General features: G+C 51.7%; 1 protein-coding gene across 3 annotated transcripts in view; it reads right to left on the reverse strand.

Annotated features, from left to right (window-relative positions):
* The window catches only part of rilp (Rab interacting lysosomal protein), a 67,183-nt gene that overhangs the window by 44,126 nt on the left and 4,399 nt on the right, over positions 1-18,658 (reverse strand). The window lies entirely within an intron of this gene.

Genomic DNA, 18,658 nt, shown 5'->3' on the forward strand with positions numbered 1-18,658 from the left:
GCACATCTTCACCACAAGGACGGCAACGGTTTAAGGCGGCGGCCCACCGTCATCTTCTTAAGGAAATTAGGGATAGACAATAAATGTTGCCATGCCAACAGGCCCACATCCCAAGAACAACAAAAAAAGTCCCAACCCAGTTTCTACTGGGCACAGGTCTGAATCACAAGACTGCCAAATCTGTCCTAAGTTGTGCACAATCTCAGTCAGTCAGAGGCCATAACGAATTGTACAGGGGATGGGAAACATGTTCACACTGGGGCAATAGAATGCAGTACCGAGTTCGTAATTGGGATATTGTGTACGAGCCTTCGGCTCAGTGGTAACATTCCCGCCTTGAAGTCTGAAGGAGCAGGATTCAAACCCCACTCCAGACAGTCCCAGTAGAGACCGGAGCTTCGGCTCGGAATTCTGGGTGGGCACCAGCAGGATTCTCACATCTGGAGGGACAACCACCCCCCCTCCCCACCCCAGTCAACGTACAGGTTGAGAGAGTCCATAAAACCCTGCTGCTGGGCAGGACTAACCACCCACCTGGATGGTATATAATGATGGTTATGGCCAGGGAAGGAGCACTCACGATGTGACCTGTCAGACTGTTAATGAGCCTGCGAATCCTGTCACTACGTCAGACTACTCTCTCCAAAAGGAAGAGTGCGATGATACAGAAACAACATTATGATGTGAAGTAGAAAGCTTTCTGATGTCCAGAGTAAAAAAAGTGTTCACTCCAGCACACATCCCATTCCTTGAAAAGCAGAATAAAACCAGAAATTTAAAAAAGAACTAATTCATCTAATTTCCTTTAAAGATCTAAAACAAGAAACATCGCTTTCCATTCCAAAAGACCAATTAAAAGAAGTGAAAACTGGCGATCTAGGAGTAATGACAAGACAGTAGTCTAATGAAGGATTTCAGGTGGTGTCATGAATTGAGGGAACAATGTCAGAGTGACTGAGAACCATTGGCTGAATGAACCTTTCGATCAGGTAACTGCCCTGAACACAGTGCAGGAACTGTTAAATAGGTCATGCCGCTGATATACTGTACAGAGATATTTACAATGCAAAATTAATGACCACCACGCACATTTACCAGAAAATAATGTGCAGTACATAACTGAAAATCCTAGAATAAAAATATTGTACGCCACAAGAAGAAAATCAACTGAGTGATCAGACAAGACTGCTACAACAGGTGGTGAGCAGGAGTCAGCCTGCGACCTCAGCAGGCAGAGCACGAGTGTTTGCTTCAAAAGTGGACGCTGGGATAAACAGGGCAGATTCGCTTTTGGAGTTACATCTGCTGCCCCGCCATAACTCGCTGTCTGTGGACGATAGCTTGGGCAGACAGCCTTGCTGCAAAAGGCACTGCTGAACTGACTGGTGGGAGGTACATGGGAACAGCCCAGGGAGTTTCCACAAAAAAATTGTATAGTACACACTTTCACTATTGAAGTAATGACTTTGCAACCCGACTGGCAGCATTCCACAAAATGCTCCACTGTTCACTGCACGAGTTTGCTGGTCACGAACTCTTGACAACTGAAGCATCAGCTGTGTGGTGCTGCACTGAATCCTTGCGTTGGCTTGAACCTTTGCTCAAAGATAAATGTCTTTTGTAGAAATATGTATTATTATACGTGCATTTTATAGATTAGTGTAATACAAAACTTTTCCTGTAAACTTTTTGTTCCAATGAAAAGGAGTTCTCCCCCCCCCCAACCCCCACCATTGAATTGGGAAAAAAATCTGAATAAAGATGCAGATCCTCTTTATAATCCTGAAAAAAAAACATGGATTGCTGTAGGATCTATAAAAAGGTACAGTTAAACACCAGTTATAAAATCTTTCCTCGGCATTACCAGGAGCATTGCAACACCAAACAGCTCAAAGAATATGCGCTATCCCTGTAAGTGGGGAAGGACCGGCGGCGAGTGGTGTAAGGAGAGAAAAATATAGTACCAACTGCAAAAGCAAAGTGCAATTTTAAGAAAGGAAATTGAACACGTTAGAACAAAATTTCGCTGAAGTCTCACGTCAAGAGCAAAGGACAGCACCAGGGCTTAAAGCAGACAGACTACGTCAATCGAGGTCAAAGCAACAATCATTAGCTAACTGATCAAAGGTTGAAAAGGATATTAAAAAGAAACATGTTCCCGGGAGTGAAGATTTTCGGTCAGGCTGGATTCAAGTTCAAGCCCCCAGAACTGAAAGGGCAGTGTGCTAAATCCACTGTACACAAAAAAAATAAATCAACATTTCCCTGTGCTGCCTTTTAACCAGAATAATTACAAAAAATAAAATATTCAAAACAGGGAACATAAATCGTGCTCCATTAATAGCAAAGGAGACACAAAGACTGAGAATGCTACATGTGATTGCCCCTTATATGGTGGGTGTGATGGATCTTTGGACCAGTCATGTTTCAATTCATGAGAAATGCAACATTTTGGGGGGGAATTTTAACCCCAAAAGACGGGTGGGTTGGGAGATTAAAGAGTTAAAAAACTGAATCCCGACCCCAACCCGCCCACTTACGGTTTTAACGGAGGCGGGATGGGGGGGGGGGGGGTGGCAGGCAGCCAACCTGCTCCCAGGAGGCGGGTCGCCCATTTAATTATTACAATGAGGCTGGCGTGCCTCAAGGTGAGCCACCATTTCAAATTTAACTCTGGCTGGCTGGGTTTTCACAGGCCTCGGGGAACCCGCCAGCTAAAGGGAGGCGAGGACTGCTGGATTCAACATCACTGCCTCACCCATCCCCACGATCGGACACCCTGTGATGAAATATTCCATTCACCACTGCCTGTGACTGAGATCGGTTTCAGTGTCATTTCCCTTCCCCCAGACCTCATTGTATTGTGTACTGGAATGTGCTGTATTGTATACTGGAATGTGCTGTGTGTAGGGCTCCGCCCATACCTGGCCCCGCTTGTAAGCTAGTTCAGTCTGGCCTCAGTCTCCAGAAGGAAGACATCTCTCTCTCTTACGTGTTACGTTCTAAGTTAATAAAAGCCTTGTTTTTGTTCTGCTAACTTCGAGTCTCGGAATTATTGAGGCACATCAATTTTATTAACTTAGAACGTAACACGTAAGAGAGAGAGATGTCTTCCTTCTGGAGACTGAGGCCAGACTCACCTACAACGAGGACAAGTGCGTTTACAACACCACGCGCCTCTGCATACTAGGCAGCGTGGTGGAGAATGGGGAAATCGGACCAGACCCCGACCGATTGCGCCCCCTACGGGAGCTGCCCCTGCCCAACACTCCCAAAGCCCTGAAAAGGTGCCTGGGGTTATTTTCTTATTATTCCCAATGGGTCCCCAACTACTCCGACAAAGCCCGCCCCCTCTTGAAAGCATCCTCTTTCCCGCTCTCTGCTGAGGCCCACGCCGCCTTCAAAAGCATTAAGCAGGATATTGAGCGGGCCACGCTACAGGCAGTGGACGAGAACACTCCATTTCAAGTGGAAAGTGATGCGTCTGACTTCGCCTTGGCGGCCACCCTCAACCAGGCGGGGCGGCCCGTAGCTTTCTTCTCTAGGACCCTCCAAGGGCCCGAGATCAGACACTCCTCCGTGGAAAAGGAGGCCCAAGCCATCGTGGAGGCAGTGCGCCACTGGCGCCACTACCTAGCCGGCAAACGCTTCACCCTACTTACCGACCAGCGGTCGGTAGCGTTTATGTTCAATAATAAACAGAGGGGGAAGATCAAAAATGATAAGATTCTTAGGTGGCGGATCGAGCTCTCCACCTTCGAGTACAACATCATTTACCGGCCAGGGGCCCTTAACGAATCCCCTGACGCCCTCTCACGGGGGATGTGTGCCAGCGCCACCGGGGATCGGCTACAGACCCTCCACAACGACCTCTGCCGCCCAGGGGTCACGCGGCTGTTCCACTTCATAAAGTCCCGTAACTTACCCTACTCGATTGAGGAAGTTCGGTCCCTGACCAGGAACTGCCGCACTTGCGCTGAGTGCAAGCCTCGGTTCTACCGCCCAGATAGAGCCCACTTAATCAAAGCTACACGGCCCTTTGAGCGGCTCAGCTTAGATTTCAAGGGCCCCCCCCCGTCCGTCGACCGCAATGTTTACTTCCTGAACATTGTGGACGAATACTCCCGGTTCCCATTCGCCTTCCCCTGCCCAGACATGACCAGCGCCACGGTCATTAAATGCCTCAACAGCCTGTTCTGTATGCCGAGCTACATCCATACGGATAGGGGGGGCGTCCTTCATGAGTGAAGAGCTACGCCAGCACATGCTGTCCAAGGGGATCGCCACGAGCCATACCACCAGCTACAACCCCCGGGGTAACGGCCAAGTGGAGCGAGAGAACGGGACAGTATGGAAAGCAGTCACTCTAGCTCTAAGGACCAAGGGCCTCCCTATCTCCCGCTGGCAGGAAGTCCTCTCGGATGTGCTCCATTCGATACGGTCGCTATTGTGTACGGCCACTAATACCACGCCCCATGAACGAATGTTTGTCTTTCCCCGGAAATCCACCTCAGGTGTATCCATGCCGTCATGGCTCTCCACCCCAGGTCCGGTACTCGTGCGAAGGCATGTGAGGGGCCACAAGACGGACCCTGTTGTGGAGCCAGTACACCTACTCCACGCCAACCCCCAATACGCATATGTCCGGCACGCCGACGGAAGGGAGGACACCGTGTCCATAAAAGACGTCGCCCCAGCCGGCATCGACAACAACCACGGCAATAGTGGCAACGACGATCACAGCAACTCTTACCCACCCACTACCCTTTCATCACCCCCGGAAGAACACCGACCAACGGCACCCCCACCAACTACCCCTTCAACAACCCTGGCGGCACCCCCGGCAGAGACCCAGGAGGCTACCGGGGACACCCAGCCGACACCCGCGGCACCGCAACAGCCACGTCGGTCGCAGAGGACTATCAACCCCCCGAACAGACTAAATCTATAGAAGGGGTGAATGTGATGAAATATTCCATTCACCACTGCCTGTGACCGAGATTGGTTTCAGTGTCATTTCCCTTCCCCCAGACCTCATTGTATTGTGTACTGGAATGTGCTGTATTGTATACTGGAATGTGCTGTGTGTAGGGCTCCGCCCATACCTGGCCCCGCTTGTAAGCTAGTTCAGTCTGGCCTCAGTCTCCAGAAGGAAGACATCTCTCTCTCTTACGTGTTACGTTCTAAGTTAATAAAAGCCTTGTTTTTGTTCTGCTAACTTCGAGTCTCGGAATTATTGAGGCACATCACACCCCACCCCCCAACCCTTCCCAGCTCCCTCAGACCTTCCCCCACAAGGCCTCCGATCTCCCCCCACCCCCCCTCCAGTCCCCGGCCACCACTCCATGTTCCTCTGGCCCTGGTCTTCTGGCCTCGATCCTCCTCCGGCACCCCACCCACCCCCCACACACACCACCCCCCGGGCAATGCTCCTGCGACCTTAATCCTCCGGCCCCGGTTGTCCTCCGGCCCCCCAACCACTCCACCCCGATCCTTCCTTCCCTTCACTCTGCAGCCTGGTGCCGTAGGCCCACCCGCCTGACACCCCCCAGCCTCTCCATCTGGCTGGCTGCGGGCGTGAAACAGAGCTTTGAAATGCTAATCAAGTGCCGCTGTTAAACTCGGCAGGGCCTGCGGGAAACCCCACCCCCCGGATCCACCTCTAGATTAAATTCCGGCCTTTAAATCATTTGGCCTAGGCGCTGAATATTTAAAGTGAAGCCAAGTCTGTTGTGATTGTTTTAAGCTACATGGTGTTAACTCAAGAGCCGGCTGGTAAAGCATAATATACCCCACTGTCTGGGAACTAATTTAAATTGGCCCCCATTGTTTAGTTTTCTTATAAAAAAAAAAAAAACTGATTATTTCCTCATGACTCCGCCGAAATCATACAAATTGCTATTATATTTCTTAAGGCTAAAGGGATCAAGGGGTACGGGGAGAAGGCAGGGACAGGGTACTGAATTTGGATGATCAGCCATGATCTCATTGAATGGCAGAGCAGGCTCGAAGGGCCGAATGGCCTACTCCTGCTCCTATCTTCTATGTTTCTATGCCTAGGCCTAAATCTAATTACGGCAAATTTTGTCCGGCAAGGTTTGGTGCTAGTTGAAGTTGTTCACACTTGAAGATTTCTCACTGGTTTGCCCTGCAGGAAATAATTCAAAGTTTGGAAGAATGCTTTTTTTTTTAATCTTCCTTTATGCTCACCTGGAAATCAAAGAATAGAGACATATCATCAGTCTGCTGATCTTTATTCTTCACGTGTCTATTTTGCTGTGCCACTATACAAGGTGGTGGCTTATAAGATTCCATGAGGTTTATTTCTCATTTTTAAAACATTTTTATCATGGATTTAGTCAAAAGTTACTGGGGAGAACTAATAATACTTCATAACTTTGTGTTTTGAAATAAATGGATGAGATACTGTATTTATTAAGTTTATCAGCTGGTTCAAATTTTGCTTCTGTATCATTTTACTTTTCACAATAAACCTGAATCGTGGTTTTTGAACCTGAGCTGTACGATCCATCAGCTTGGCATTGTCTGCTGATTCAAGAAGTTTGGAGGACATGATAGCTTGGCCATACTATTTCCGGTGCATGGCCCGGTACTAGAAGGGTTCACTGTTCACCCTGCAATCTGATATCCCAGGTACTGCATGCATAAGGTGAGGCTTCTGGCTCATAGCTCGCACTGACTTTTGTGGAGAGGACCAATGAAGAGTATTGGGGAAATAGCCCAAATTGTAATAATTGGCAACATCTAAAGTGGGATAAACAAACACGCGGTTCAAAATTTAACGTAAATTACCAGAAGCAAGCAAGGCTCAGACAGACTGTCGACTGAGAGCTACATTTAGATCATCTGGCTGTAGAATCTAATCAGATAAGAGTGTAAATGCAAATTGTTTTGTCCATTTGCATCCAATTCAAAAACATGGTTTGGCACCGGACATCAAACTGTGGAAACTTAAAAAACATATACAAGCACTAGATCAGTAAAATTACCCACTTTTGCCAAGCTCCCAGCAACTGAATGGTCCTCAGAACAAGGGAGAAATCAAATGCTTAGTTATTTTTCTATATTACAACAGATGACTACACTTCAAAAAAAAAGTAGGTAATTGGCTGTAAAGAGCTTTGGGACGTCCCGAGGTCGTGAAAGGCGCTATATAGATGTTATTATTTGAGAGAAAATCATTCACAAGTCTGAATTGTCTGAACATCTGACAGGTGCCTTTTGGTTTTGAGCAAAGCCTACCTGAGCAGCAAGTGCTCCGCTTGAGGTGGCCACAGAGCAGCAAAGCACCAGTATACAATCTCCGTTACTCTACAGGTTGTCTTGCAGTCAGAACTCCTCATGTGAAAATTGTCCATGTACACAGTTAACTCAACTTCAGTTAGTGCAAACTTGGCAAGTGACCTCTGTGGCACAGCGTGCAGCACAAGATGAAACTGCCAATTTCACTGCCAAATCTGTTGCGCGTTCAGAAACTTGGACTTTTATACCTACACATAAATGTTAGCATGAGCCAGCTGTCGTGGCACGTCTCAGGTTTGTGGAATCGAAATACTGGACTGACTAAGAATAAGTACTATTTGCTGCAGCCGATAGCTTTCTCACCAGCGCTGTGCCAGCAAAACCTCCGCCACTCTTGTGGCTGTCAATGAAAGAGACAGTAACAGAACATTAAAAGGGAGGCTGTAGGGTGTGACGGAGGAAACAGTGACTTGACGAGGAGGACTTTCAAACTACAAGTGGAAATGTCTACCCTATGGAGATGGAAAACATGCCAAAAGAAAGGGATTGCAACGCTCAAAATAAAACACTGCAACGCTCAAAATAAACACTGGAACGCTCAAAATAAACACTGGCCTGCTAAACTATGGACATTAAGCAATGGATCAGTAACGGGGGAGTAGCAATGTGACTGGTCCTGTGAACCAGTCAATGCATTCCAGTGTCAACACATGCTTGGTGAACCTTGTTGTCACGTACAGGAAACTTGCAGTACTGGCTTGTTACACCAGCTTCCAGCAAGCCTATGTTTGTGCATAAACTGCTCTCAGTGCGCATTTAATTTTCAGCATGGTATGAGGGGAAGGCAAATCTAAAGAAAAAAAGTGGAGAAAAAGCATTTAACCAATTGAAATAACATTTGTGGTAGCAACGAGTCATAAATGCAGATACAATAAAATGAAATTTGAATGATGATCCAACATTTCCTCCATTAAAAATTCTGATTACCATATGGTGCATCATAATTCAAAACCTAACCAGACCCTATGTATGAATCACAGATTTATCAGGAAGTGTTTAGTGAGTTTAACATCCCACGTGCTAACAACAGGAAAGTCAAAACTATACAGCAACAGAATTAGAGGAAGTTCAGAATCACATTATTGATGTTTTAGAACTCCTTGCATTCCCTACAGATGGAGCCCCTGAATGGACACAAAATATTCGCTTTATTCACTGTGATCAAATCGTCAGACTTATTTTTTTCCCCATTTATATTGTATTTTTTCTATTATTATGGAAGTTCGTCTAAAAAGATAACTTCAAGACTAGTCCCTTCCTCTTGTTCTACAAAAAATAATAATAATCATATTCTTCCTGTTGTATATATCATAACACACGATGGTCCCCAGAATGCAACCCTGGCTCTGCAGCACGAGACCACTGCTCGAAAGGCATCTTTGGGGGCAATTTTCCTGCAGGTGCGGGGAATTGTTGGGTTCCCGCACAAATCTAAATGGGTCTGCCAGATTGATGCAATTTTCCCTCAATTGGCCAATTCATTTCCAGTGTGTGGGAACCCTTGCTAATTGACTATTCCCAGTCAGAAAGCCCCACAGTATGATGTCATCATTTGTGGTGCTTTCAAGGTCCACAGCAAGCATTGCTTCCTCTGCAGGCTTCCAAACGAACCATACAGGATGGCAGAGGAGCCTGCAGCAGCTGTGGCCAGTGCCAGACCCCGAGCTGCCTCCAAATTCGACGAGGCTTCACTGCAGGCATTATTGGATGGGGTTAGGGCCCACAGGGAGGTCCTCTTCCCTAGGTCAGGCAGGAAGAGGCCTCCCACTGAGACCAAGGCTGCATGGATGCAGGTGTCAGCAAATGTCAACTCGCTGGGAGTCACCAGAAGAACCTGGATACAGTGTCGGAAGCGATTCCATGACCTTCACCATACAGGAAAAGTAAGTACGAAGTTTCCATCACCCTCAAACTGATCCCCATTGCCTTTCCCCACCAGCACTCAGCTTTAGCACTCTCTTCCTCCACATCCCACTTCACAGTCACATCCATGCACCCTTACCCATTCCCCCTCTATGCTCACATTCACCTAACTATTCGATCATGCAGCCCTCACACTCCCTCTCACTCTGATGCTTTGAGCACAACTGACAACACACAGGGAGGGCCCTTGGTCTTGCAGCCTCACACCATCTTTGGCTCCCTCTAAGTATCTGTGCTATGCAATCTCTACACTCACTCCTTCATTCTCACTCAAACTCCACTTGTCTCCCTCATTGCAGGAAAAGAGAGCTCACAACAACAGAGTGAGCCAGGACTGGAGGAGGCCCACCCTCAGTAGCCCACCTGACCCCCTGGGAGGAAAGAGTGCTGGAAATTGAAAGGGGCTGATGTGGCTGCGGAAGTTGCGGAGGGAGAGACAGGGGCAGTCCCACAAGCTGGTGACAGAATAGTTTTCTATCTCTCTCATTGACATAGCATGAGTCGCTGTTATGCTTCTGAAGCTACATCATTTGGACTTATGAACATCTGCAAAATCCAATGTGCATGTAACCTTGGCATCACATCTCTAACTCCTTCCTCTACTCCCCCACAGGACCATCCAGAGCCCCCGTCCCCACTGTGGAGGAGGAAGAGGCTGAGCAGCCAGACTCCTCAGAGGAAGCTCCAACCTCTGAGGGCGCAGCATCAGCAGAAGAAAGCGCACCCAGCACCAGCGCAGACACTCACACCTCGGGGGGACCTTCGGGACATAGAGTAGTGTTGTCACCTGGTGTTTCACAGCTCACAAGTGAGCATCAGCAGATTGTGGAGACAGGGACAGCAGTGGAGAGTCCTCGTCGGAGGGCGCAGGACTCTGCCAGCTCAGCTCAGCTGCATGTCGACCCTCTGCCTCTGGGTTCATCCGCAAGAGGTGATGGATCTCCATGCACAGATGCAGGAGTCTCTGGCAGGTTTTGTCTCCAGGGTCGCTGCGAGTGTGGAGCGAATGGAGGAGTCCATAGCGAACATGAGCAGAGCCTTATTGGAGTCATTGGCGCATGAACACATCACCACGGAAAGGTTTGCTACCTCCGTGGAAAAGATTGCAACCTCCATGGTAAGTCTGGCTAGCGTAGAGGAGAGGATGGCTACGGCCGAGGAGAGGATGGCTACGGCCGAGGAGAGGAGGGCTACGGCCGAGGAGAGGAGGGCTACGGCCGAGGAGAGGAGGGCTACGGCCATGGAGGAGCTTAGTCGCCAGGGTATGGAAAACATGGTGAGTGTTCAGAATAGAATGACATCTCTTGAGGAGCGATGGGCATCTATTGAACACAGAAACCAGACCTTCATGGAAGTCCTTCGGAGTAGGACTTCCAGTGCAGAAACGGGTTCCCATGGCCCCCCTGATGTGCAGCAAGGTGCTCTCCAGCCACTGGCAGGCGCTGAGGGGGATCTGACCTACGAGAGGGAGGTTGGTGGCAGACCTCAAGGAAGTGGGGGCTCCTCTCCATGCGCTCACACTTCCATGCCACTGCAGAGCCCTCGGTCAGAGCCCCACCGGAGTCCACACCCAAGTGAGATAGGCATCTCAACCCCTGCACAGCCGCAGGAGCAGCAGACTGCTGGCGAGCCCTCACAGGCTCGCCACCCCAGAGGGCGCCCGCCAAAGGTGCCGAGACAGGAGCAGCAAGAAAGTCAGTAAGGGGCCTCCACATCTGCTGAAGCCACAGGGGAACCACTACGTAGGAGCACGCGCAAGAGAAAAATAAAGCACCACTAATCACAAGGGTAGTCACTTGGGTGAAAAGTTCTGTATATAGTTATGATGTCATCAGTATCATGTTTATAAAAAATCTGATGGCAACTGCTGCAGTTGTGGCGTCTGTCATTTGGTGAATGGGGATTTCACATTGAGGCCTTAGGATTACTTGCAGTTATAGAGTCATAGAGTCACAGGCCTAGAAATTCAGTTGCGTTCGCCAGCCGTTAGCGCCATAAGAGGGGTAGATTTCGAGCGCTAGGCACTTAGCGCCCGGGCGCAGGCCGATCTGCGCCTACGCCCAACTTCAGTTGACATTTAGCGCCGGCGCAAAGTGTTTGCGCCCGCTCAGCTGCGCGCGCAGCTTGTGACTTCATTTCGTCGTGCAACGCTGTTTGTGCGCCCCAAACCGGAAATTCAGTGGCGCCCGCCCAATGTGGGCATGGCGCTGTTAAGAACTGTGAAGTGGAACGCAGCAGAGGCCCTGCGGGCCTCGGGGAGCGCTAATTAAAGGGCACTTAGACTGAACTATAAAGGCCAGCCATTTTGCTGCAATGACTTTAGTGCTTTGGATTTCTGGACAGAGACCAAGGAACAGACCTTACTGATTTGGGACAACATAGGAGAGGTATTTTTGGCTTCTGGCCAGAGCTTGGAAATTTGACTCATTGTGATTTCACTGTTTGCAAGTTTATTATGGGGGCTGCATGGGGTTCCAACCCTCAGTTCCAGCATTATGTGCGAAGGGCTCGCAGACGTCGTGTGAGAGGGCCAGCCATGCCTAGACGCAGAGGGGCCATCAGGCGTCGGCAACGTAGGCCTTACCCACTCAGGGAATACCGGCAGCAGGTGTCCTATCTCACCATGACTGCCGTGCATTGTGTTAAGAGGCTGCGCTTCAGAAGGGAGGTGGTTGCAGAGATCTGCCAGCTGCTTCACAGAGATCTGCGTCCACAGCTGATGTGCAGGACGTCTCTGTCGGTGGAAGTGAAGGTCACGGTGGCTCTGAACTTTTATGCAAGCGGATCCTTCCAAGCCGCTGCTGGGGACATAGCGAACATCTCCCAGTTCGCCGTGCATCGCTGCATCCGGCAGGTCACCGATGCCCTTTTCACAAGGAGACACCAATTCATCTCCTTCCCCATGACCCTAGAGAGGCAGGAGCAGCGTGCAGTCGGATTTGCCAGGATCACCGACTTCCCCGTGGTGCAGGGCGCCATTGACTGCACACATGTGGCTATGCGGGCACCTATCGACAATGCCGAGGATTACCGCAACCGGAAGGGCTACCATTCCCTCAATGTACAGCTGGTGTGTGACCACAGGCAGCGCATCCTAGCTGTCAATGCCCGCTTTCCAGGAAGCAGCCACGATGCATTTATCCTGCGCCAGACTACTGTGGCTGACATGTTCGAGGCACAGCCTCCACCAAGGGGATGGCTTATTGGGGACAAGGGCTACCCTTTGTGTACATGGCTCATGACCCCGCTCCACGCGCCCAGGACCCCTGCGGAGGAGGCATACAACGAAAGCCATCAAGCCACAAGGAACATCATAGAGCAAACGATTGGCGTCCTCAAGCAACGGTTCCGCTGCCTGGATCGATCCGGCGGCTCGCTACAGTATTCGCCGGATAGAGTCTCCCAAGTTCATCGTCGTTTGCTGCATGCTGCACAACCTGGCTATCTGCAGGACTCAGGCACTGCCACCTCACGTTGGACCATCACCTCAGGAGGACGAGCAGGAGGACCATGAGGAGGAGGAGGAGGAGGAGGAGGAGTACCAGCCCAGGAGGGAGCCACAAGGTCCAAGGGCCGTCCGCCGGCGGCTTATTGAACGACACTTCTAGGCCCCCTGTCAGGGAATGGCTTGTGGCAATGAACGCACCTGAATGCAGCCGCTCCACAAGCCCTCAGCCAGTTAACGCAACAACCACTTGAAACATGACACCTGGACAAGCTGAATAAATAAAAAGCTTTATTTAACAAACTCAGGGCCCTTCCCACATGAAACAGAAAAACAGACAAGACCCCCAAAAAACAGTCAAAAACATATCTCACTCCCACAACCTGGGGAGGAATAACAAAACCTGTCCATCCAATTGGCCTTCATCCTCGGCCTAACCAAGACAAACCCCCCCATACAGAACACAAACACCCCCATATAAAAAAACAGTTGGCAACACACTCTACTTGGTGTGCCGAGAGGGCGAGTCCTTGTGCAGGCTTCTCCGGCCCCTGCCCGACCTGTTGCTCCGCCTCAACCTGGGCCCTGTGGGTGTTGCAAGGCTGGGGGAAGGCTCCCGAGGGGCACAATGCGTGACGGCAGATGCCCTTGGGGGTCGGCCTAGACAAGGTCCGGCCCTGGAGGGGCCGGCTGCTGACTGCTGCAGCTGTGGCTGGGCAGCATCAGTCTCACCAGCAGCTCGTCGCAGCTTGGCTGGGGGAGTCGCAGTGGCGGCTGCAGCAATGGGGGCAAGCTGGCTGATGCCAGGCGCTCGCTGGTCGCCAGAGACACTGGCACTCGGCCGGGCTGGCACTGCAGCAAGCGCAGCAATCTGGTGAAGGCCAGACCGCTGTGCTGCAGCAGGGCGGCGGGTGCCCTGGCGATGCGTCCGTGACACAGCGAGTGTGGCAGAAGTGAGTGCCCGAACTGCCCTGGTCTGTGCCCGCATCAGACCAGCCAGTGTCTGCACGGCACCACTCAGGAACTCTCGACTCGCGTCCTGTGCTGCCGCGAGTTGGTCGACACCCCTGGCCTGTGAGTTCCCGAAATCGGCCACACTATGAGCCAGGGACTCAATGGCCTGAGGCAACTGTCCCACAACCCCCATGAACTCGGTGTGGCGCCGCTCCGAGTCCGCGGACATTTCATCAAGGAGGCGCACCTCCTGGGCGAGGACCGTCTCCGGACTGGAGGCCGGACTCTCCCTCTGGGGAGAAGGCCGCCGAGCTGCCCGACCCTTCCCGCGTGCCTGGACGCCACTGGGCCCAGCAGCTGCCCTCCCCTGCAACACTTCCCCCCTCTGGGGAGAAGGCAGCCGTGCTGCCCGACCCTTCCCGCGTGCCTGGACGCCACTGGGCCCAGGAGCTACACCCCCCTACAACACTTCCCCCTGGCTCTCCTCCAGGCAAGACGTGTCCCCTCCATTGCCATCCCCTGGCGCGGATGAGGGTTCCCCCGATGTGCCGCCTTCCTCTTGGTCCTCGTCGTCCTCCTCTTCCGAGGGACTGGCACTCTCAGCTTCATGGACCTCCTCCTCACCAGCTGAAAGCAGGAAGGCACAAGAGTAGCTTTAGAGTGAGGACAGGGCGTCAGCGAGGGAGGCATGAGTGTTGGCATTATGCGCATTGGTGGGACAGTGGCAAAGGATGTAGATCTGAAGCGCAAGGGGAACGAGAGAGGTCCAAATGGTCATGTCCTTACCATTGGGGCCCAGCACAGGGTCGGCATCTCCAATAGCTACAGGGCCAACCACCCGGGCATGCATGAGTCGAGCCACGCGCTCCTCCAGGTCACCGAGCTCCTGGAACTGGACACTGCCTCCCCCGGTGACAGTCCGGCTCTTCAGATTCTGCGCCAGCTTGGCCTGCAAGAGAAAGGACGGCCTCTAAGTACAGTGTGGTGCCCTGTTGTTGTGTGCACTGCCTCCCATGGTCGAATAGCTTGGCCAGTGTGGTGCCCTGTTGTTGTGTGCACTGCCTCCCATGGTCGAATAGCTTGGCCAGTGTGTAAAGTGCAGAAAGTGCTATTGATGATCATGCCAGTGCCATAGCTGCGGGAGGAGGGATGGCCATTAGGCCTTTGAGGTCCCTTTGCCCATAATGTGAGGTGCACATGCAAGGATGAGGAGGACACTGGAAAGGGTACTCACCCTGACCAACCGACTGAGGTCGTTGTACTTCTTGCGGCATTGGTCACCAGTCCTGGGGACATCGCTGTTGGCTGAGACCCTCTGGGCGATTTCCCTCCAGGCTCTCCTGTACTGCCTCCTGGGAGCCTTCTTGCCACTGTCCGGGCACAAGATCTCTTTTCTTTTCCAAACCCCTAAGCAGCACCCTCAAAGCATGCTCTGAGAAGCGCTGCGCTCGTTCACGGGCCTTCTGCATGGCTTCAGGCGCTATTTGGGTCCACCAGCAGTGTTCAGGCCTAGCTGCAGGGCTCCACTATCCAGGGCGTGGCAGCAGACAAAGTCGACCCTTCCCCCTTTAAGAGCTGGCCGGCGTCAGGGTGTCTGCTGTCAATCAAAACATGACCGCACCTGCGCTGCGCCCGGCCTCGGCGTTATCAGTCCGCACCGCCAGCTTAGCGCCTAAAGATAGGAGTGCAACACCAGTTTCAGCGCTCGCCCAAACTCCTTGGCCAAAGCTACTGAATGTCGGCGAAGTGGCCTCCACTTTCCGGCGGGCGCTAACTTTAGCGCCCGCCCGACTTTACCGCCCCAAAAGTGGCTACACTGAATTTCTAGGCCATAGAGTCAGAGTTTTACAGCACAGAAAGAGGCCCTTCGGCCCATCGTGTCTGCGCCGCCCATCCATCCCTGTCCAGTCTAATCCCATTTTCCAGCATTTGGTCCATAGCCTTGTATGCAATGGCATTTCAAGTGCTCATCCAAATGCTTCTTGAATGTTGTGAGGGTTCCTGCCTCTACCACCCTTTCAGGCAGTGAGTTCCAGATTCCAACCACCCTCTGGGTGAAAAAGTTCCTCCTCAAATCCCCTCTAAATCTCCTGCCCCTTACCCTGAATCTATGCCCCCTCGTTATTGACCCCCCTACTAAGGGGAAAAGTTCCTGTCTACCCTATCTATGCCCCTCATCATTTTGTACACCTCAATCAGGTCCCCCCTCAGCCTTCTTTGCTCCAAGGAGAACAACCCCAGCCTGTTTAGTCTTTCTTCATAGCTGAGGCACTCCATCCCAGGTAACATCCTGGTGAATCTTCTCTGCACCCTCTCCAAAGCAATCACATCCTTCCTATAGTGAGGCGACCAGAACTGCACACAGTACTCCAGCTGTGGCCTCACCAGCGTTTTGTACAGCTCCATCATAACCTCCCTGCTCTTATATTCTATGCCTCGGCTAATGAAGGCAAGTATCCCATATGCCTTTTTAACCACCTTATTTACCTGTTCCGCTGCCTTCAGGGATCTATATACATGTACACCAAGGTCCCTCTGACCCTCTGTACTTCCTAGGGTCCTACCACTCATTGTGCATTCCCTTGCCTTATTTGTCCGTCCAAAATGCATCACCTCGCACTTTTCAGGGTTAAATTCCATTTGCCACTTTTCCGCCCATCTGACCAACCCGTTTATATCGTCCTGTAGCCTGAGGCTTTCCTCCTCGCAATTTACCACCCCACCAATTTTCGTGTCATCTTTTGTCAGGATGCTGGTCAAATAGGTAGGAATGCGCAGTGTTTGGCCATTGTCCATGCTCAGGTAAGAAGCAGCGAGGCTACAGTGTTTGATGTACTAGGCTAAGCAAATCTGGCCAGGATGAGTGCGTTCCTTGCATCCCGGGCAGCAATGTTCTCGTGTAATGCTGCTGCTGCTGGTTGATGGGCCTCTGCAGGATGGTCATTTTCGCCCTCCTCCTCCTCAGCATCATGTTCATCCGAGGCGGGTCTGTGAGGAGCCACTTGGTCCTGAGGAATCTGCAAGCCACGACGCTGTGCCATGTTGTGAAGTGCACAGCAAACCACGACGATTCTGGAGACCCTGGCTGCTGAGTACTGTAGGGCTCCACCTGATCTATCCAGGCATCTGAAGCGCATCTTCAGCAAGCTGATGGTTTGCTCGATAATGCATCTGCTGGAAATGTGGCTGGAGTTGTAGCGCTCCTCAGCTTCGTTGGTTGGTCTCCTCAGCGGCGTCATTAGCCAAGAGCGCAGGGGATATCCCTTGTCTCCAAGTAGCCATCCCTGAAGTTCGTCTGGCGGCCTGAATAGCGGAGGCACAGTAGACTGGCGCAGTATGAAGGAGTCATGGCAGCTGCCAGGGTACTTGGCACAAACATGCAAAATCTCCTTCTTGTGGTCACACACCAGCTGAACGTTAAGGGAGTGGAAGCCCTTGCGGTTGACAAAAACTCCTGGATTGCAAGGGGGTGCCCTAAGGGCCACATGTGTGCAGTCAATGACGCCCTGCACCCTTGGAAAGTCTGCCAGCTGAGCTAATCCAAGCGCTCGCGCCCTCACACTTGCGCGATCCCGGGTGAAATGGATGTGATTGTGCGCGAGGGCAAAGAGGGCATCGGTTACCTGTTTGATGCAAGTGTGTGCGGCCGCCTGGGAGATGCCGCTGATGTCTGCTGCTGATCCCTGGAAGGAGCCTGAGGCAAAAAAGTTGAGTGCAGTGGTGACTTTGATGGCCACTGGTAAGTAGTGTGGACCTGGTGCTCTGGGCTCCAGGTCTTGTTGCAGCATTGCGCAGATGTCAGTCACAACCTCTCGCGAAAGTCAGAGCCGCCTTTGGCACTGCTGCTCAGTCATGTTGAGGTAGCTGACCCTGTGTCTGTAGACCCTGTTTGGGGGGTATCTCCTGCGCCGACGGCCTTCCATGCGCTGGCCCCTTCTGGCCTGTGCTGCCCCAGGTGGCTGAGCCGCAGCCTGTCGCTCCTGCTGCTGCTGGTGCTGCTGGATCTGCTGCTGCCACCTCTACTGCTGGAGATTCTCTAATGCCAAGAAGGGAAGGAAAAAAAGGCCTCCCATGCTTCTGGTAGATGCCTCCGTTGAGGAAGCGCTGAGTGAGGGTGGCGAGAGGGGCTTCCCAGGAGCTCACAATGGAGAAGTGTGTGAGGCTCCAGCCTTCCACAGCTGTGCCTAAGCCTTGAACAAGTTGCCCCAAGCCTGAAACAACAAGGCCCTGCAACCTACAAATGATGTCTGATTAAATCTCTTCTTTCCTGATTGACCTGCAGCTGATAGTCAGCAATCCGATATTGTTCACACCAGGTTTCATCAGCGGGGTTCCCACCAGGCGTGTTTAACGTGGGAAAAAACTGAAAATAGCAAGGGCCCCTTAAAATGGCATTATAGATGCCAATTATTGGTGATTAAGGTGCCTGAAGACCAGTCCCGCCTGCAGCGGGCGGGACTGATTCGGGTCGGACAGAAACGCCTGGGTGAAAATTGGACGGGGCGGGGAAGGGGGGTCACGACCCCCTATTTTTGCGATTTCCCCCCCCCCCACCACACGCCTGAAATCCCGCCTGACGGCTCCAGTTAAATCGACCCCTTTGTGTCTGTTCACAAAAAGGAGCTGCCCTCACTCTTTAATGTGAATGCAGCGGATTATATCGAAATTTTACTCCCAGCATGTTAATAAGGATGTGCTGGGAGAGTGTGGAGTTCACAGAGGCGGGATTGCCAGCACCACCAGCTTGCAAAGGGCTGCTGGCCCCTCGCCGGCAACTTTTTGGGGGCGCGGGAAAGTAAGGATTGTGGTAACAGCAGCATAGCAGCCCTCAGGGCCAAAATCCACAAAAGGTGGGGGTAGGCAGAGTGGCTCGACTGGACGATCAGGACCAGCCAGGAAAAACTAGTACTATTTTTAATATAAACACAGATCCTCCCCTTCAGCACGTGATCCAAGCACACTAAGCACTTGGGTGCAGGGAGCACCTGTGTTCTAGATAATGGGATGCCTGCC

The sequence above is a fragment of the Somniosus microcephalus genome, chromosome 22, assembly GCF_052327205.1.
Source record: "Somniosus microcephalus isolate GS21.2 chromosome 22, FLI_Smic_1.0, whole genome shotgun sequence".
NCBI lineage: Eukaryota > Metazoa > Chordata > Chondrichthyes > Squaliformes > Somniosidae > Somniosus > Somniosus microcephalus.